This window comes from Oryctolagus cuniculus, chromosome 13 (genome assembly GCF_051225735.1).
Source record: "Oryctolagus cuniculus isolate XC-2025 breed Fujian yellow rabbit chromosome 13, ASM5122573v1, whole genome shotgun sequence".
In the NCBI taxonomy this organism is placed as follows: domain Eukaryota; kingdom Metazoa; phylum Chordata; class Mammalia; order Lagomorpha; family Leporidae; genus Oryctolagus; species Oryctolagus cuniculus.
Window position 1 is genome coordinate 54,049,548 of NC_142879.1, and position 21,021 is coordinate 54,070,568.

Here is a 21,021-nt window from a genome sequence, read left to right on the forward strand (position 1 = left end):
GGTGGGACTGCCTTTTAGACAGGGAGGCAAGGAAGACCTCTCTGAGGAGGTGGCATTGAAGCTCAGACCCGGAAGGCGCAGTAGTGAGAATTCTAGGGAAAGGGAGGGATGGCTCATGCAAAGGGCCTGAGGCAGTTCTTGGAAGTGTCAGAGGCTGATTGCGCTGGAAGGCAGAGGCGGGTGGTAAGAATGAGCTCAGAGTTGGGCCAGGTGGGGCAAAGCATTGGATGACTGAGGTATGTGAACTTCTTTCTAAACTTGTTGGGAAGTGAAGTGTCGACATATCCTGGAATATGGTTTCAGCCGAAGCCTCTGGCCCTGTGTGGAGAATGGACTGAAGGGAACAGGGAAGCAGCAACGGAAGCAGCAGGACTCGCATGGGGAAGGTTCCCATGTGCCAGCACGAGGCATCTCACTCTGCAGGAGGCCTGGGCGTGCACCGGGTGGAGAGATGGGCAGAGAGAAGACAATCTGGCAGCAGATGATTTGCGTCTTGGTGGCCGCCTGCCCCAGGGAGTTCCTCCAGGGCCAGGGACGTTGCAGAAGCCAATCAGGTGTGCTCCAGAGCAGGCCTGTGCTGCGGGGTCCCTGCAGGTGCTGAGACAGCTGCTTTCCCATAGGCGTGAGCAGCAGCCCAGCCTGGTGCGCAAGTGACCAGTGTGACACACAGTGCTGGGAGCAGGAGCAGCCTTCCATGTCTCAGCAGAGCACAGCCTAGAGCCAGACCAGCCTTGGGGAAGGTGAGCGTGTCCTCTAAGAGGCAGTTTTGTTGCTGTTGTTTTAAGACTTAATATTTATTTGATGCCGGCGCCGTGGCTCAATAGGCTAATCCTCCACCTGCAGCACCGGCAGTCCGGGTTCTAGTCCCAGTCGGGGCGCTGGATTATGTCCTGGTTGCTCCTCTTCCAGTCCAGCTCTCTGCTGTGGCCAGGGAGAGGAGTGGAGGATGGCCCAAGTCCTTGGGCCCTGCACCCACATGGGAAACCAGGAGAAGCACCTGGCTCCTGGCTTCGGATCAGCACGGTGCGCTAGCCACAGCGCGCCGGCCGCGGAAAGGAAGACCTTTCTCTCTGTCTCTCTCTCTCACTGTCCACTCTGCCTGTCAAAAAAAAAAAAAAAAAAGACTTAGTATTTATTTGAAAGACATAATGACAGAGAGAAAGGAAGAGACAGAGGCAGAGAGATCTTCTATGCGCTGGTTCACTCCCCGGATGACTGTATAGCTGGGGTTGGTCCAGGGTGAAGCCAGGAACCTGGAACTCCATTTGAATCTCTCATATGGGTGGCAGGGGCCCAACTACTTGGGCCATCTGGTACCTTCCCTGGTGCGTTAGCAGGAAGCTGGATCAGAAGTAGAGCAGCCAGAACTCCAACAAGCACTCACATGGGATGGTGATGTTGCAAACGGCAACTTAATCCACAGCGCCAAAATACCAGCCCCCAGGAAGAGGCAGTTTCGAGGAGCACTGAGGCGGGGGCGGGTCCCTCCCTGGTCCCCTCCCTGCACAGACACCAGCACTCCCTAGGAGGGCCCTGCATACGGGAGCACCAGCGGCAGCTTCCTGAGCAAGCGGCACCCACTAGGTTGCTGCAGAGGCCAGCGTGTGTGAACACATGTGAACCGCCTACAGGAGCCTTCCAGGGTCACATGAGAGGGACAGAGGGGTTTGGGAGGACTTGAGCGATGCCACAGGTGCTGTGTCAATCAACAGAAGAAGGAGTTGCTGTTACTACTACACTGTGATGACAGTGAGACTGAGATGATTCGGGTAAAATATGCCCTTCCAGGCTTGAGGGACTGTTCATTTTTCACCGATGGTGCCTTGAGGCACCTTGACCTCCAAGATGTCTCCAATATCACATCCATGCATGCCCCGTGTATACACTCATGTGTTAGACATCGTGTTTCACTTATTTGATTACCAAAGTTCACCGTGCCCCCTTCTGCTTATTCATCTTTTTTGCCAGCTTACGTAGCACAATGTCTTGCACAGAAAAGGCATTGAATAAACACCTGCCAAGTGATCCATTAATTGAGTCATAGAAATGCCCTCAGATGAATGATTGAGGATTTTGTTTTAAAAATAACTCGACATCTTGCACTTAGTTCCCAACCACCCCATGGCCTGAGAGCTGTATTTAAGAAAGAATGGGATACTGTGGTGTAGCACAGAGCCAATGTTTGTAGCAGGTGCTCGAAGTGTATCCAATACATTGGGCATGCACAAAACACATGCCCAGCTTCATAGATTTTTCTCTTTCCTTTCCAAGGCTGATTTAAAGACTGACTCTAATGAATCATGGCTATGCTGAAAGACTGGGGAAAGAATGAAGTCGAGATAATCCATTTTTAGCAGTCAATGTTAAAGTTTTATCCCTTTGGCTGGGTCTGGTTTAATCAATAGCTAGGAGTTTCGTTAACTTCTAATGAATGATTTATAAGTTTTTATAGGAAGCATTAAATGAGAGAAATAGAAATTAGAAGGGTAAATATGGAAGGTTGAAGACAAAGCAGCTGATAAGGTTTAAGAATCTTCTCCTTGGGTCCCTGGTCGGTGATGGGCTCTCTATCTACCCAGCAATCTGAGAATCGGTGAGTCACTCCGCACCTTCCTCTTCCTCCTTGGCCCACCCACCTATTCCTCATTCTAGTTGTGCATCAGAGTCTACTGGTTTTCCCACATCTTTCCCTAATCGCTCTCCGTGCCTCTGGCAGAGTGAGGAGGAACCGCTGTCACAAAGGGAAAGCGCGTCAATGCTGTTAGTAGGAAAGGCCCGATGTTCACCTCCAGACCATGAAAGACTGACCTTGGCTAGTCCCAGCTCTGAAATGCCCCAGCACGGCGCAGACTTCAGTACCTAAGACCCAAGCTCAGGACTTTCAGATGGGCCAGTAGGGTCCAGCAGGAGAGAAAGTTACAGAGAAATCGGTCTGTGTTTTAGTTTGGGGGTAGGGATGTGAACGGGATGTAGGCTGCAGGAGCAGGGATTTGCAAATGCCACAGGTCCCAATGCCTGAGTCTTAGAGCTTTTAGGATCGAGGATAGGCAGTGGCTATGTGGATTCTGGGAGAGACTGGTTCACCAAAACCTTAGCCTTGGATTCTGTTCAAGATCTGCTGAGAAGAGAGATGATGACCATGAGGACATCTCTGTGGATCCCCGCCCCCAACAGCACATGGGGCCTGCCCGAGCCAGGCCACACTAGACCTGTGGTTCTTTATAAGTTCCAACCCAACCCAGACCAGTGACAGGGAAAGACTGTCATAATTTTTTTTAAGTTTTTATTTATATACTTGAGAGGTAGAGTTACAGACAGTGAGAGGGAGAGACAGAGAGAAAGGTCTTCCATCTGCTGGTTCATTCCTCACATGGCCACAACAGCTGGAGCTTCACCAATCTGAAGCCAGGAGCCAGGAGCTTCTTCTGGGTCTCCCACATGGGTACAGGGGCCCAAGGACTTGGGCCATCTTCTATTGCTTTCCCAGACCATAGCAGAGAGCTGGATTGGAAAAGGAGCAGTCATGACACGAACCTGCACCCTTATGGGCTGCCGATGCTGCAGACAGAGGCTTAGTCTACTGCACCACAGTGCCGGACCCAAAACTGTAATGCTTTTCTGTAGAAAGATAAATAAAGGCAAACATTGTTGACCTCTGGTGTTAGGGCAGTCACCTGTGATCCAGTTGAACCCCTCATGGAAGTGTGGATGGAGGCTGTGCAGGGTCGGATTCCTTAGTGTTCTGTAGACCTGCCCAAACACTGGCGCTCAACAGTCTCTTCTCAGAGCTGTGGCCATTGATCCAGCAGCTCCCAGCCCAGGCTGCACATTAAAATCACCCGAGGAGCTTTTGAAACCACACCATTGCCAGGTTTCCTCTCCAGAGAATCTGATTTAATTGGTGCAGGGTGGGGCCCAAGCACAGGTCTTATTTAAAAGCTCCCTCTGGGATTCCACTGGGCAGCTGGAGTGGAGAACAGCTTACCACAGAGGTACCAAAATAAAGGCCAAAGGATTGGGTTCTCCAGAAAGCTCCTGCATCTTTTCACAGATCTGTCAAGGACATGAGCTAGACCGACAGGACAAGGCAGACTTTCACAGGAGCCTGACCAGGGCAAGTGGCATAGAGCACCATCTCCCAGAGCCACTCCGGGTCTATCTTTTGCTAGGCCCAGGTCACCGGGCACTGAAGCAAGGGCAATGGCAATAAGGGGCTTGGGAGTAAGGGGGCGGGTCCATCTGAAAGTCAAAGGTTGGAGGTTGGTAACAGGTAGTAGTCTATACTGTTAGCCTTCTTGCTGGGAGGAAGGCCAATAAGATTATCCTCATGTTTGCCATCTCAGGGCAGGGGTGCTTCTAGAACCTTCCAAGATGTGTCACAGGCAGCTGTTCCATCTCAGAGCAAAACCTCACTCTGGATCTCCTGAATGGAGGATTGACACCTGTGGGGCGACAAACCCACAGTAGCCACCTTACCTCCCACGCCTCCAATGCGCGCTAAGCTGCTGTGTGGCTGAAGGGCATGTCTCTTCTGTGACATCCCCCATCATAGCCAGTGAGTCAAGTTCTCTGAAGAGAAGTGTGAATGTGTTCTCAGTACCTCAGGTGGGTACCATCTTATACAGAAAGGCTTTATGGGAGTGGGATCACCATAATCAATTACTGAATTCCCATGGGTTTCTGCGGGGTACAGACCAGGAGATCTTGGGCTCTCCTGGCAGATCAAGAAGTTCCTAGCAGATACAGCAAAATCAGACTCTGCAGCCGACAGACAGAGGTGTGTGGCACCTTAGCCCAGACAAGCTCCAAGGCCTCACCCCAAGGACGTCTGCTCTAAAGAACAGACTGCAATTCTTCATAGACTGTGTGGTTCTTAACAAAGAACCACAGGGAAGTTCCTCCTCTGTTTTCACCCTAGCATCTTCTCCCTACTTTCAAAAAAAAGGGGGAACATTGAAAGTCCACTAAACATCAGCTTTTTTCATATTTGCATTATTTAACCTACCTATTTCCTGAACACCTGAAGTCTACTTCAAATTTTTTTTTTTTTTTTTTTTTGACAGGCAGAGTGGACAGTGAGAGAGAGAGAGACAGAGAGAAAGGTCTTCCTTTGCTGTTGGTTCACCCTCCAATGGCCGCCACGGCTGGTGCGCTGCGGCCGGCGCACCGCGCTGATCCGAAGGCAGGAGCCAGGTACTTATCCTGGTCTCCCATGGGGTGCAGGGCCCAAGCACTTGGGCCATCCTCCACTGCCTTCCCGGGCCACAGCAGAGAGCTGGCCTGGAAGAGGGGCAACCAGGAAAGAATCTGGCGCCCCGACCGGGACTAGAACCCGGTGTGCCGGCGCCACTAGGTGGAGAATTAGCCTATTGAGCCGCAGGGCCGGCCCTCCACTTCAATTTTGTATGCTATTTACTAATAAATAATGGTCTATATCCTCAACGTAAGCTGGATCTCCTTGTTGTCCAATTATTCAGTCAATCTTTACCAATGCTTCTTCAGACTAAACAGTGTAACTTCAATATGCATACATTTTCTAATGTTGCCCCCCCCCACACACACACACACCACGACCTGTTTTGGAGCATGTGAGGTATAGAACAGTGATTATTTTAAATCACAGTCCATTGCCTGGCTTTTCACTTGAATAAAATTCAGGTACCATTCAGTTCACAAAGATCACTTTAGTTCAGGATTTACAGCTGCGCCTCTCCTCGGACGCAATGTTCTTCCCCATCCCCCAGCTCCATTTCTCGGTTGTCGGGCCTCAAACCCACAAGGCTGCGTTTAAAAATGATGAATCAAGAAGAAAATATAATGGAAATAGCTGCCGTGTTTGGGAAAAAAAATGCACTACGAAGCTCTGAAAGCCAGGGAAACTCTATTATGCATGTCTTGTATACTACCAAAAAAGGGTAGGCAGCGACGACCGGGTCCCAGGGTCTCTGTGGGCCGTGTGGCTCAGGCCCGACTTTGATTCTTCGTTCAGATTAAATGCTGGTCGTTAGCTGGAGCAGAACAACGCTCCCGGGAAGCCCAGCCACGCGAGCAATGCCACGGAATGGGACCAAACCAGCATACAACACAGAGTTCTTCATTACACAGGGTCCATAGCTGTCTCGGCCATGCAGGACAGAAAACTCAGCTCCCCGGTGCGGTCTTTGTTCCACTTTAGAGTGGCCACTTCCAGGCTCCACTTGGCTCAGACAGAGACAGTCCCCTTGCTCCTCTCTGGCGATAAGAATAAAAAAGGAGATGTGAATGGAACCCTGGGAATCCCCAGCCAGGGAATGTGGGTCACATTCACAGGTTTAGCTCCCCAGCGGCCCATCAACTTCACAAGAGCGCCGGGGAGAAATGGGACACTCAGGCAAGTTGATGGGAGGCCCTGTAAAGATTTGGACTTCAGGCTCTGTGGATGGCAATAAATAGACTGCAGGCATTGGGAGGAGTTTTTCGTCCGGGGAGTTTTGGTCTCTCGATCCCAATTCCTTATGAAGGAAGGAAGCAGGAGCTTCCAGACTGATCACTAGGAGGCAAACACGGGGGTTCGTTTTTTAAAGCACATGATCAAAGAGGCTACGTTGTTCTCTTGGAAGCCCTCTCCAGCGTCCGGCTCTAGAGCCAACAGAGAAAAGCCGGCGACAGCCTGCGCTGACTCACTGCGTTCCTACGCCGACGGAGCAGGTAACAGCAGAGAGCGTGAGTTACAGAGCGCCAGGGCGGTGGGCGCTCCACCTTCCACGTGACCACGCGCTGCCCAGCGTGCCTGACCGTGAAGGGGAGCTGAGGGACCGACGGTGCCTACTAAAATGAGGGCATCGGGTAAGCCGGTGCCTTGGAAGAGTTCACAGTCCAGTTGAGAAGAAAGACGGAAGACCCAAGGGGAAAGCAGCTACCAGCGGGATAAAGGAGCAATGCTCTGAGAAGGAACGGAAAGGCCTCGCGGATGGAGCGGCGGCTGAGATGAGTCTGGAAGGATCCGTGGGCGCTATGAGGAGCCAGCATGTGCAAAGCCTGGGGGCGCGTGGGAATCCTAGCCTTGGGCAGGAGTCGGAAGCCTGGGTCCAGAGGGCGTTCTATACTTGGTGCTGAGCACTCTTCTGGGCACGTGGAGACTTTGATGGAAGTCCCATGCTCGCATGTTTTAGGTCTTATATTTTATTTATTTATTTATTTATTTATTTATTTATTTTTAAAGACTATTTGAAAGGCAGAATTACAGAGAGGCAAAGGCAGAGAGAGAGAGAGAGAGAAAGAGAGAGATCTTTCATCCGCTGGTTTACTCCTCAGATGGCTGCAACAGCCGGAGCTGTGCCTATCCAAAGCCAGGAGCCAGGAGCTTCTTCCAGGTCTCCCACGCAGGTGCAAGGGCCCAAGGACTTGGGCCATCTTCCACTGCTTTCCCAGGCCATAGCAGAGAGCTAGATCAGAAGTGGAGCAGCCGGGACCTGAAGCTGGCACCCATAAGGGACACCAGCACTGCAGGTGGTGACTTTACCCGCTACGCCATGGTGCTGGCATTGGGTCTTATATTTTAGAAAGATAAGCTTAGAGCGGGCATTTGGCATAGAGGTTATGATGCTACAGGGTCCAAGTCCTAGGTGTACTCCCCATTCCAGCTTCCTGCTAATGCTTACTCTAGAAGGCCATGGTAATGATTCAAGTATCTGGGCTCCTGCCACCCACATGGGAGACCTGGATGGAGTTCCTGGCTCCTGGCTTCAGCCTGGGCCAGCCCTTGCTGCTGCAGGTGTTTGGGGAATGAACCTGCAGATGAGAGCTCCATTTTCTCTTTCCTAGTCTCTCTCTCTCTCTCTCTCTCTCTCTCTCTCTCTCTTTCTATTTCTATTTCTCTCTGTGTGTGCATGTGTGTGTCTCTGTGCTTCTCAAACAAATAAATAATTAAATTTTCTAAAAATATTAAAGATATTCCCAGGGCAATGTGTGCTGGAAGATGAGCAGGCAAAGTGATGAGTAACACACTCATCACCTTGACAGTTACAGACACTCTCACAATACAGTGAGGGTGACGAGGAGCGGAAGGTAGGACAGAGGTGAATGGGAAGACAACAGACTGGGGATAAGGAGGCTGTGCCTTCCCCTTTGCAGCTGCACAGTAGACGAATGGGGGTCAGAACCCAAAGCTCTGGCAGGTCTTAGCTGGGGGTGGGATTGTAATGGTTATCTGGATTGAGGCTGTTGCTGGAGCCAGGACGGGGTTAGGGCTATCGATGGAGCACATGCAGCTTAAGACAGGGGACCAAATGCTTGGAGGCCTCAAGATTGACCTGACACGGGAGGGTTCTGGGAAAAGGGAGAAAAGCAAAAGAGAGTCACGTTGTGAAATTCCGAGAAAGACGAGTTTCAATGCAAGGGGCTGCTCACCAGCGTCAGATATCTTGGGAGAACTGAATACTGTCAGCCCAGAAATGTCCTTTGGGATTCAGGAGGTGGCTGGCATACAGAACACCATGGTAATTGGAGTAAGAATGCTTGCAAAGAAACAGTTACAGGCAAGGAAAGAAGCCAGGAATTCTTTGGACTAAAGAGGAATGAGAAGTGAAGAAGTGGAGACAGCAAGAAAGATACCTGTGACAGCCGTGTCAACTCTGACTCTTGTGTCCACATCACGCACTTCAATCATCCAGCAGGCATCTGAGCACCTTTGACGTCACAGACGTTCAGACAGACAATCTGTTCAGTCCTCGGAGGTACAAAGACAAACAAGACAAAGTCCACGTGCCCAAAGAGTTGTTCTGTCTATGACCCCGTCTGGACATCTGGACAGAGACCTTAAAATATAAGTGCATGGTTAGCCTATAACAGTTAAGACACCCATGTCACACATTGGAATACATGGATTCAATTCCCAGCTCCAACCCCTGACTCCAGCTTCCTGCCAATGCAGGCCCTGAGAGGCAGCAGTGATGGCTCAGTAATTCTGCTGCCTTTGTGGGAGTCCTGGATTGCATCCCCAGCTCCTGGCCCTGGCCCCAGCCCAGCCCAGCCCAGGCCTTGCCATTGTGGGCCCTTTGGAAGTCAACCCACGGATGGGCACTTGCTCGTGCTCTCTGTCTCTTGCTCTCCTTCTCAAATAAATTTTTAAAAGTTTACAAATACAAACTGGCCAACTCTGGCAAGAGTAGTGTTTAGCTCAAATTGCAGTCAGAAGACAAAGACATAAACCTTGATCTAACCAAGCTGACCATCAGTGACGGTGCACAGGTCACTATAACAGAGCAGAAGGGATAACGTTCTAGTACAGGAGTGTTGTACTTCAGACACCCAGGAAAAAAACGAGTCACATTTTTACCCAGGGGTTGAGAAAAGTCTCCATGAGAAAGTAGCATTTACATTTTGTTTGTTATTTATTTTAATTTTTAGTTGAAAGGAAGAGAGACAGAAAGACAAAGTTCTTTCATCTGCTTTAGTCTCCAAATGCCCACAACAGCCAAAGCTGGGCCAGGCAGAAGCCAGGAGACCAGATCTCAATCAGGGTGTCTTAACTTATATGGTGGCAGGGACCCAATTACTTGAGTCATCACCTGCTGTCACCCAGGGTAGGCATTAACAGGAAGCTGGATCGGAAGTGAAGTCACCAGACTCAAACCAGGAGGAAGGGGTCCCAAGCGATGACTTAACCACTGTGCCAAACAGCTGCCTGAGAAGGTGGCATTTGAATCAGAACTTGAGCAAGGGCTATCAGTGCTAATGGGATGACAAAGATGCTCATTCCAGATGAGGATGCAGTATTTTAAGAAGAAGGCATGGTTGGTTTTGTGGGTTATTTTGTTGTTGTTTTAAGATTTTAGTTATTTAATTGAGAGAGAGTGTGTATGTGTGTGTGTTCCCATCCACCAGTTCACTCCCCAAATGCCAAATGCCTGGCTGAGCTGGGGCCAAGGCCAGGAGCTGGGGAGAATTCAGTTCTGCTCTCCCACGTGAATGGCCAAGAGTCCAGCTACCTGAGCAGCACCACTACCTCCCAGAGGCTGTACAGGCTGGAAGCCAGAGCCAGGACTCAAAACCTGGCACTCCAAGGTGGAGCACAGACCTCCCAACCAGGGTGAGGGCCTGTTCCACAAACAGCAGTTTCAAGGAGAGCCTTCTGGAGACACTGCTAACAGACGGGTGAGCAGAGAGCACATGCCTGGAGCAGTCAGCCGACAGGGCCTGCTGGCTCTGAGCGGCGGGCATGGTACTAACATCTTGTCTCCCCGGGTTACAGCCCCTGGATCAGCAGCCAGGGCAGCAGCGTGAGCAGCCTACCCTTTGTCTCTGAGTGTACACACGGGTGAGTGTTCCCTGCAGACCCTGCTGTAGCCTGCGCCGCTCCTCCAGGCAGCGACATCGCATCAGTGTGAAGGAAAATCAGACAAACACGCGGGCCCGGGTTGGTTGGAGAAGTCGGAGTAAACCTGCAATGCACTCCCGTCCTAGACCCTGCTTGCGGTTCCATCAGAAGCTCACATGCTCTGTCTCTTAACCGGCCCTTGTGCCTTGACTTAAGGGCTTTGTAAAAGCTGTATTGTATTAGAAATACTGCATAAAGATATGCTCTCCATCCAAAATACAGAAGGTGAGACTAAAACACAGCTATGGTTTTAAACCTCACATTGCAGCATTTAATTAAGGCAAAGGAGCTTGGTTTAAACAAATAAACCATTAGACTTGAACACCAAAGTATAAACAAGACCATAGTATGAAAGCGCAATCTTCGCGCCTCCTGTTCCCAGGCGTTATCCTGGTCTGCATTTCTAGCCCTGTTCTCTCTGTATGAGGAGAGGCGCCGTGAGCTGTGGTTTTGGCCTGTTTGAGCAGCCACTCTTTTGGCAAACAACAGGACAGAACACACAGCAGTCAAATCGGCCTCAAACTTGGCCCAAAACATCGGATTGGCCTGGACATGATGGAGTATTTTCAGGCACATATAAACTTGGCTTTTATTCTTCGGGGTGGTGAATCTGGCACCTCTCAGGATTGGTAAATAAGCTTTTTTTTTTTTTTCAAAGCCCAAACAAACTATAAGGAAATCCTGCATTCTTAAACAAAAGGCATAAAAGCTAAGTCAAGGCCTGCGCTACCATTGTCTCCTCTGCCAGGATGTGAGCTGTTGCCTTGGGAAGAAAGATAACATGAAAAGGGCCCTCCCAGCAGGGCCAGAAGACAGGGCCCACGGAAACAGGACAGAAAGAAGTGCTCAGCTCCCTGTGCTTTCAGCTGGGCCAGCGGCAAAAAAAAAAAAAAAAAAAAAACAAAAAAAAAAAAAACACAAAAACAGACGCAGGGGGAGGAGAAGGCGAGAGAACACTAGGACTAAGTTAACATTTTCAGGAAAAACATGAGGATGAGGGCGGGGGTTGGGGGGCAGGCAGAATGATTTAAGGCCAGCCAAAGGGAACCAAGGGGAAGAGGGTGTGTTTTTATAAACATGTTTTGTGCAGTGGGAGATGTGTGGAAAAAGAGAAAGTAGGCCCATTGAGGAACCAGGAGGGAGTTGATAGTGCAAGGATTCCAAATTAGCTCAGCTCTTAAATGGCTTTTTAAAAATTATCTTAAACCAGAAGAATACAGATAAGAGGTAAGGACAATTGGGAAATGATAAAGGCGCTGGCAACAAGCTACTGATAAGGATAGGTCCAGGGAGTATTTAGAGAAATTAAAGATATGCAAATGAGAGGCCCAAATACCAGCATCCCAGAGTATTTAGTGGAATTAGACAAAGAATTTGCAACATCACACTGGCATTTTTTTTAATCAGCACCCAAAATATAGGGGGTCCAAAGAACAGGACTCCCAACACTGTATCAATCTCATGCTAATATTATGCACGATAAATGCATTTATTTTTCCTCTATTGGTACTTTGGTCTGGTATTTACTTCTTCCTTTAGTAATGTGAGAGAATTGACTAAAGCAAAAGATGTTTAAAATTCTTTTTGGCACAAAATAGAAACAAAATCACATTTACCAATAGAAAAAAAAAAAAAAGGAAATAGTGAGTGTTCAGAAGAATGGTTGAAGATCAAATAACAAGTCAGCAGCATGTTGTGACCTATTTTCTAGAATTCAGATTTCTCCACACACAAAATGAACGAGTGAACACAGAGACTGACCTGAGCCTCGAGTGCTAACGCAGGCTTCCAGATGGGGCTGCTCACATTTTGGCTGGAGCCACTCTGCTCGTTTCAGGAGCAAACCTCGCCCACCTGTGTAACATGGCTGCTAGAGCAGCTGTTTGTTTCCAGCCATTTTCCTGCTCTGAGGCTACAATGCTGACCATCAACTCCTTCTTTCAACCTCTACCCCAAACAACTGCAGAAGGACTCCCCCATCCTTTGTGAATTGCAAAATAGATCTGTGCCTGCTCCGTTTACACTGCCAGAGCTGCGAAGTCAAGGTGTATGCCCAAGAAAGGGGAGTGAAATGTTTTACTGGCTTCTGCACATGGACCAGGTAGATCGACCGTTTGCCTGAATGCAGGATTGTAGGATTTTAGAGACAGAGGAAGTAAAAGTGGTGCATGAATGTCCCTGCACACCTTCTAAGTGTCGCTTGCTGGATCACCCAGTCCCGGTGCAAACCTACACTCTCTCCTGGACTGGTCTCTGATGTTCCCTTGGGCTTCTGCCCCTGCAAACTGGGCAGTGCATGCAAGGTCTGCCTGCTGACATCTGTCGCTCATCCCCGGTCACCCGACCAGGGTCAGTATTTCTGTTCTGCCTGCTCTGTTGTGCTCATGGATCAATGGCAGTCAGTAGAGAACAAACCGTGCCAAAGCGGAACGTCTGCTTCTTGGCTGACTCAGCTTGGGACAGCAAGGCAGGGGGGCACCTGGCGTGGGGTGAAGTCCTTGGTTGTCCCTTACGAAATACTAACTGAAAATGGACTGGCGTTGGCCTGGTTCTGAGAAGGTCACCCAGGTGGGATTGGAGAGGCAGAGGCACTGTGTCAACAGAGGGGAGCGATAAGCAGCGCATCATTTCTCAGAGCTAATGTGTCCGATCGTGTACCGCCAGGATCAGGTTTATATCTCTCTGCAGATCGGTGTGTTTTTATGACAACCATCTCCATAGCAACCAGGTGTCCAGACACTAAATGGATCTCAAGGCTATTAAATCTCAGCCTGGAGAGCGAAGCCCACTCTGCCTGTGTTTTCTTGGGAGCCATTGCACACAGAGGCTGGTTCGTGGGTTGGGGTACTTGGGACTTCTTCCCAGGACCCAGCAGGGTGCAGAGGATAGCCATGGTGGGAGAGGAGACTTTCTTGACCTCTTTTACCAGTGACCCAGAGGAAAGGATAAACAGCAGGTAGATGAAACAAAATGGGAAGATATTGCAAATGTCAGTGAGAGCGGAGAAATTCTGTGGACGGCTGTGGAAGAAATAACCAAGCGAGATTTGTCCTAGAAAGCTCTAGTTGGTACAGCTGAGGGCTGATATGCCAATGCAAGAAGGTTTAAGTGATTTGCAAAGCAGAATCTTTTGAGGAGAGTGGGGAGAGAAGGATGATAATTTGGTTTGAATCAAGGATGCTGTGCAATTAAGAGCAGGGGCGGCACAGGTCTGGCTGGGCTGGAGCTCAGGTCCTGGTCAGGGAGCTGAGGTGCCTCCTGGGTTGCTCAGGTGAGCCCAGAGAACACGCTCAGGGCAGGTGGGAGTGGTGAAGGCAGCTTGCGATGGCTGGGATGCGGTCAACGTGGGTTCTCCCCAAGGCAACGCTTGCCCACACCGAGTCCTCGCCCTCAACAGACACGCTGTGGCTTTCTTTGCTGGTGCTCTCCCGCCTTGATGGTGAGAGGCAAAGGCTTCTTTGGTTCTGAAGCAGTGCCAACTGCCCATAGAGGGGCCCCATAACCACGGGCCAAGCAGAACTGGGAAGGAAACCACGGCCATGCCAACAGGGACAATGTGACAAAATGGAACAAAAGGACTTGCGATTGGAACCCCAGGAAGAAGTTTCCCAAGCGACACCTAAAAAGGCTGCAAATGGCCTTTTGGAGGGAACTTCCAAGCCTGTCATAATCTAAATGAGGACTGGATGAGGCAGGGTGGACGGCTGGGAGGGGCATGTGGGTATGAGGGAGGAAGAGGAGGCAACCCAATGCTCCCTTCTCCCTGTGATTGTCCCACCAACCCAGTGCTTCTGCAGTGTGGCCTGTCTGTTGCACCAGGACCCTTGGGTCCCTCAAAGCGACGTGTGTCCTGTGCAAAGCTGCCTTCTCCCAGTGGAAAGCCAAGGGTTAACCCTGTAACTGTCAGCATGGCTGACAACCAAAGAAAAGGAAACCGCATTCTCTATGAATGAAGGAGGACACAGGAGGAAGGTAGTTTTTCCCTTTTCTTTTTTTAAAAGCATGAGTAAGATCCTCAATATGTTTCAGATTATTTAGCAAATTCTTTGAAAAGGGCCTTGGGTCACTACCCAACAGATCAGGGATGTAGAAACCACATTCTTCCGACTTCCCTTCCCATCCTGACCCCGGAGATAGATGGCAGATTGGGCGTCGCGGGGGTCTTTGTTTAGTTAACCATTAACAATTCATAAAAGTTCAGATCCCTGCGTGATAAGTCCAGTCCTCGGAATGTTATTAGAAAATCCTATTTCTAGTCTGTTATGAAACAGAGGTTTGATGTGCTGCCAGGTCTGTGGGGAACTCTGGAAACAACACTTGCAGCTCCGAGGAGCCGGGCCCGGTGGGTGGGTGGGTGTTACATAAAGCTCTCCTAGCCATTCGGGCTGCTCACACAATGGGAGGCTGCAGCGGACAAAACTCAGAAAGAGTTCATGCAAAACGCGAGCCAACCCGTTCTCCCCACTTGTTCTCAGGCCAGCAACAAATTTGTGGGAGCGGTTTGGAGACCCCCGGGGCCCAGAGCTCAGGTTGACAGCAGATTCAACCCAATAATGCTTGGGCCGCTCAGAGGTGAACGGCACCTTCACAAAGACCTCATGGAAGGCAAAACAGCTCTCCGCACCTCTGAACCAATCGCCAATTGAAATTCACACACACGCACACACACACACACACACACACACATCTTTCTTCTTTACGCTGCTCTGGGTTTCTCTGGGTACTGCAGGAGTAAAAGGGAGGGCGGTCACACCACGAGATCCCTGCCAAGTGAAACGCATCTAACGGCGCGGCGGTGTATCTGAAGCAAATGGATAAGAATCTCATTTCTAAACTCTTGGATCCAAAATTATGTAGATTAGGATGGAATTCTTTTCTGATGCTGCTTGCCAACGCTTGTGGGTTTTCTGAAAAGCATGTGTCCAGTCCATTAGGTCTGGGAGGGTGAGAGTGAGGGTGGAAGGGGACACTGGAAGGAGGAATCACACAAAACCCACTATGGAGCTGCAGATCAAGGCTGGCGGCCCAGGATGCTCCCCTTACACGTGAGAGCCCTGAGGGTGTTAGGAGAAGGCCCAGAGGATGAATCTGACTCACAGGTCTGCGGTGGGATGGCCTGGGGGGAGAGAAGGGCAGCTGGAGAGAGAAGAGTCTTAGTGGGCAGCCCCTAAACCTGCCCAGGGACCTAAGGCTGCTCTCTCCACCATGCCTCTGGCCCTGGGCACAGTTTCTGCTTCCTTGATGACCTGTAAAAGGGGGAAGGAAAAGAATGGCTTCAGAAACTCCCAGAATCCTATCTGTCTGTATGAAGGCAATCATCCAGCTGGCAGGTAATCCTACTTTATTTTTATTTTTTTTTAAAGATTTTATTTCTTTACTTGGGAGATGGAGTTACAGAGAGTGAGAGGGAGAGACAGAGAGAAAGATATTCCATCTGCTGGTTCACTCCCTAGGTGGTGGCAACAGCCTGAGCTGTGCCGAACCAAAGCCAGGAGCCAGGAGCTTCCTCCAGGTCCTCCACATGGGTGCAGGAGCCCAAGGACTTAGGACATCTTCCACTGCTTTCCCAGGCCATAGCAGAGAGCTGGATCAGAGGAGGAACAGCCAGGACTAGAACCAGGGCCTATATGGGATGCTGGTGCTGCAGGTGGAGAATTAACCTACTGTGCCACAGTGCCGGCCCCAGATAACCCTACTTTATGTAAATCAGATTCCCCCAAATCTAGGGGGTTTGCATCTTCCACACCCCTGGCCTTGGTTGAAGAGGCTGCAAAGAGTAAGAAAAATGAACAGTCACCTGCTTGCCTTAAACCAACGCCAAGACATCCTAGTTGACTCCGAAGGTGCATTTCTCCTTCACATAAGTCCTTGAGACGCCATCGGAAATCCAATAAGCATTTGTACCAAGATGTCCCTTGAAAGACTCCATGAGAAGTGAAAAATAAACAAGCGAATGGAGAATGCTAAGAGGACAGCTGAAGCAGCCAATGAGGACAGTGTTCTTGTCCCAGGAGAGTGGATGGTGCCCATTCAATAAGCAGAAGGGCACCCTCTGCAGAGAGAGGCTTCGCATAAGGATTGCCACCCCACCTGCAGGTGGAGCACCTGCCGCCAGACCCCCAGATGCTGGCGATGGTGGAAGCTGCCCCCGGCCACTGTGGCCCTAATGAGCCCATTTCAATTGAAATGAGATCAATACTACTCATTTTTCTCTTGCTGGCTCCCGAGTGATTCATGAATCTGAAAACTAGTTCATGAATCAGAGTGGGGGGGGGGGGGCTTGGAGCGGGGGCGGGGGAACATTTGTGCAGTCGGCAAACCTCGATTCCTTTCATGAACCCAGCCATGAGTTGCATAACACTCGCCTGCCTGCTAGTTTAAACCAGTCTTTTCGGAAGCAGCTTTTGGCTTCTCCTTATTCACCTCTTTCCCTTCTGGAAAGGGACAGAGTGGCACTGCGTCCTGATTGTGTGTCTGTGTGTCGCAGTGGGTATCTTTATGCCTTTTGTGTTTGCAGCTGTGGGCATGTCCCTGGTTAAGGGCATGCGTGCACAGACAATAGACTGTGCATATGCTATGTGGCCTGGGTGTGTACCCGTGTGGGTGCATGGATAATGGTCTCTGTGTGCATATCCTATGTGACGTGTGTGTGTGTGTGTGTGTGTGTGTGTGAGAGAGAGAGAGAGAGAGGCCGCGGGCCCTTTAAACCTGAACGGGAGCCAAGTTCATTTCTCAGCGGAGCTTCATAAGGAAGCACGAGATGGGGCAGTTGGAAACCACATCCCTACGAGTGCTGATTACCGCCTCCGAAGGAAAATGAGATTTTTATCTCACAGGAATTCAGTTATAAAAATAAAATACAGCGTCTGGCTTGATTCAGCTAAATGTGCAAGCACCGGGGTGTTTTTAATTTTGTGGAGAAGCTGGACGAGAAGAATGACCTAAAACATTGCATTTAAAGAAAGTCAGAGTCGAGGGGGCGGCTACAGGAAGTGAGTGGGTGTGGAGGTGTGTGTGTGTGTGTGTGTGTGTGTGTGTGAAGGAGAGAGAGAGAGAGGACATGGAGGGAGGGAAGGAGAGAGAAACCCACCCTGCTGGCAACTGAATGCAGCAGGATGATGTCATTGGAACAGTCGGAGGAGAGAGAAGAAAAACAACTGGGAGCTGTGCTAATCCTGTTTGCTGCCCTGAAGGGAATGGACGGCGGCCAAGGCAGGGAGTTCTGGGAAACCATATAAGGGTGCCAAACAAGCTTTGCCGCCAACATTGGGAACTGACAGCTTTGTTCTTTGTAACTTGGCTGCCGGCCAGAGGCCTCATTTCAGCTCTGCGGCATGATTACCCTGGCCGGCCGCCAGCCCCGCGCTGAGAGCTCCTTTTCTTCTCTCTGAGCTTTTTTTTTTTTTTCCTCTTTCCCTTTGCCAAACATGCAGCCGTTACCATGGCAGTCGAAAGTAAAGTTTAAAAAAAAAAAAAACACAACAAAGTGGAGAGAGGCACGCCTTTCTCCAGATGTGCCACATGAGCAGAGAGAAGAGCAGTTAACCTGGGCGTGGGGTCCCGGCTGCGCAGCCGGGGCGGGCGGGCGGATGCGCTAGCTGCCCAGCTCAGGGATCAACAGAGCGCGGCCCAGCGTAGCCCGGCCCTGGCTGCGCCGGCGGCGAGAGGCTGGCTCCCAGGCCTTGTTTTCCTTCTCCCTCTTTCTTCCTGAGGCATTGTGGAGTGCGTAATGTGAAACGGAAAATGTCATGATTTCCACTGGGAACGTGTCCACGGTTGGAGAAGGCTCCAGAAAGCAAGCCGGGTTCATAGCGCCTTAAAGGGAGGAGAACGGGCCGGAAGGGCACGGGGACGGACACGGTGGCCCCTGGCGGCCAGGGTGAAGCTGCCCAGGCTCTGCCTGCTGCCGGAGCACAGCGGGGTGCTGGTCTTGGGTTCCAGGCCGTGCGGTGGTTCCGGGTGCCAAGGGAGGCTGAAGGAAGCCAGGGGGCAGGGGCCTTCCTTTTGCCCATTGGGAGACACCCTCTGTAGTGTCTCTTTACAAGGGGACTCTGCGAAGAGCCCAGTCTCCTATTTTTAACCGGGTTCATTTTTCACCTGCTTGGAAAGTGGAACATCTCCCGGGAGGTGACAAGTCGTGACGGAGGCACAGCTCCAAGCGGAAGGTTGGCGGGGGTCCGAGGCAAAGGTTACTACTCAGAAGTGGAGCCTCCTTCGTCAGCGTTCCCCCACCGCAACATCAGATACTCCTCACCCTCCCGTTCAGCAGAGTTCCCAGAAGGGCCTCCTCTGATTCTAGAAAGTGCTGCAGCAGGCAGACTCGGCCGTCTCCTGGACGCTTGTGTTACACACAACGGCCAGGCATAGGCAGGGGCTGCTTTCACAGGGCCTGTGGCCACCTTCCTGTCAAACCCGCTGGCTAGGGGTTCGCTTCACATGGGCCCTGGCCAGTCCTCTGAAGGGGCCTCTTTGCCTCTCGGAGGGAAATGGCTCAAGGTCGCGGAGGGGAAAGTTGGCAAGTCGGCCAGAGAGCTCCCCGGAGTCCCTCCGCCAGCTCCCCCAGCCTGCCACACAGGCCTGCGCTACTTTCTCGGGACATATTCTTAGCAAGGAGTTGCTTCCTTACTAAGTGAAATCAAACAGGGATGCGCAGCGGGGCGCAGCCGGGATTGATCTCTTTGATGCATGCTGCAAAGCAGAGTAGTTACCCACACCCACCCCTGCCGCGTGCAATCCGTGCACGTCCCTGCCTCCCCGGGACCCCCAGACACCTTAGCTGACCCTCCACGCGGAGGACCTAGCCGTGATGGAGAGCTGCACCACTTCCAATGCGAACAGGTCCCATGCGCTTGGGGTCGGGGAGGCAGGCAGAAGCCAGGGGCAGGGGGAGCCGGAGACCAGACAGCAACGATAAAAGCCTGTCTCTGGGTGGAACTGCTTAGAAGACAAACTTGCACTTCTTGAGAAGGAGGACAGGAAAGGGAGGCTTGGGTTGGGGGCAGCACCGTGAGGTTGTTGCTGTCCTCTTTCCGTAACCAGAGGCCAGGAGAGCTCACCCAGAGACAAAGCAGAGCAGCCAGCTGCGGTGAGGAGGGAGCTCGTGTCCATCTCAGGGCCTGGCCAAGCCACAGCCGGCTTCTGAGCTGACTCGCTGTGACAGGGACCGCCCACGGGAGACTCTGGGAGCAGCGCTGAGTCGGGTGGGCTCCTTTGCAGACCAAGCGTCGCAGGGAGGGTGTCTGAGCCTCTGAAACCCTACAGACTCCCGTTTCCCCAGGCGTGGTCTGCAAAACCAACCTCTGGCCAGTATGTCTGGGCCTGCCTTTCCCACCTCCTAAATGGTTTTCAGAGTCCCAGCTTTCTCCCCACCGTCTGCAGGGGAGAAGGATGCGGTGGTTGCGGTGGGAGGCTGGCCCTGGAGGAGGAGCAGCTGGGCAGCCGGCATCTGCCTCCCCCTGCTGTGTGGTGGGTCACCCGGCCATGCAGACATGAACTTGGGTCCCCTCAAGGCTCCTCCTTCCTCGGGACCCATGAGTTTGATGTAGCATGAATGGCACAGCAGAAAACCCATTACCCTCACTTACACATTAATGTCGGTTCCCTAATAGGCTTGTCAGGCAGACAGAAAAGGAAGATCCTGGGGGATTTTTCTTTCCTGAGAAACCAAGAGAAAGCAAAAAACAGATCTGTATGGTGTGGGGGCGGGGGATGGTAAACGCATTTCCAGCAACAGAGAGCTAAAGTGGGAATTGCATTTGCAAACAGGTAACCTGCTCAAGTTCTCCTGTGATCTTCCATTTCTGGTGCTGGTTTTTCCCCCTCATTAAGAAGCCCAATTTAATTTCTTGCTTCACCTGCATGGTAAAAATAATTACATACAGACATTAAGCCTGCACTAAAAATCAATGTACAGAGAGATTCCGCCTTTGCCGTTAGTCATCACGAGGCTTCGCAGCCACAAATAGAAAGCATTTAAAATCCTTCTCTGTGTAGACAGACAGGGGAAACTCAGCACTGGCCTTGTAGCTGGAGCACAAGTTAGCAAGAACCAGGGGTCAGAAATGGGGGTGCGGCTCCAGCAGATTTCAGCCTGAGGGTGTCCACAAGATCACCATGATAGAACCTTCTTTTAAGCTTTATTTTCTTTATCTGAAAGGCAGAGTGACAGAGAAAGATGGAGAGACGGAGAGAGAAATAAGTCTTCCGTCTGCTAATTCACTCCCCAAATGGATGTAATAGCCAAGGCTGGGCCAGGCTGAAGCCAGGAACCTGGAACTTCATCCAAGTTTCCCACATGGGTGGCAGGGGTCCAAGTCCTTGGGTCATCATCTGCTGCCTTCCCAGGCACATTAGCAGGGAGCTGGATCGGAAGCAGAGCAGCTGGGACTTGAACCAGTGTCCCATATAAGATGCGCTAGCGTTGCAGGTGGCTTAGCCACCTGCAGCCCCCACGATAATACCTTCTAACTTCACATGTGGGGTCTCTAAATGGCTGCTACTGCTTTAATGGACACAGGTATTCTTTGTTAACTGAAGCTCAAGTCCAAACCAGAGAGAGGCCTAAGGAGAACCCTGGGAGGCCCCAGGCCCCTGCTGTGCCATCTGCAGTGCCGTCTTCTGCAGAAGCTGTTCCTGTACTCCAGGGGCTCTGGGGGCTGAGGGTG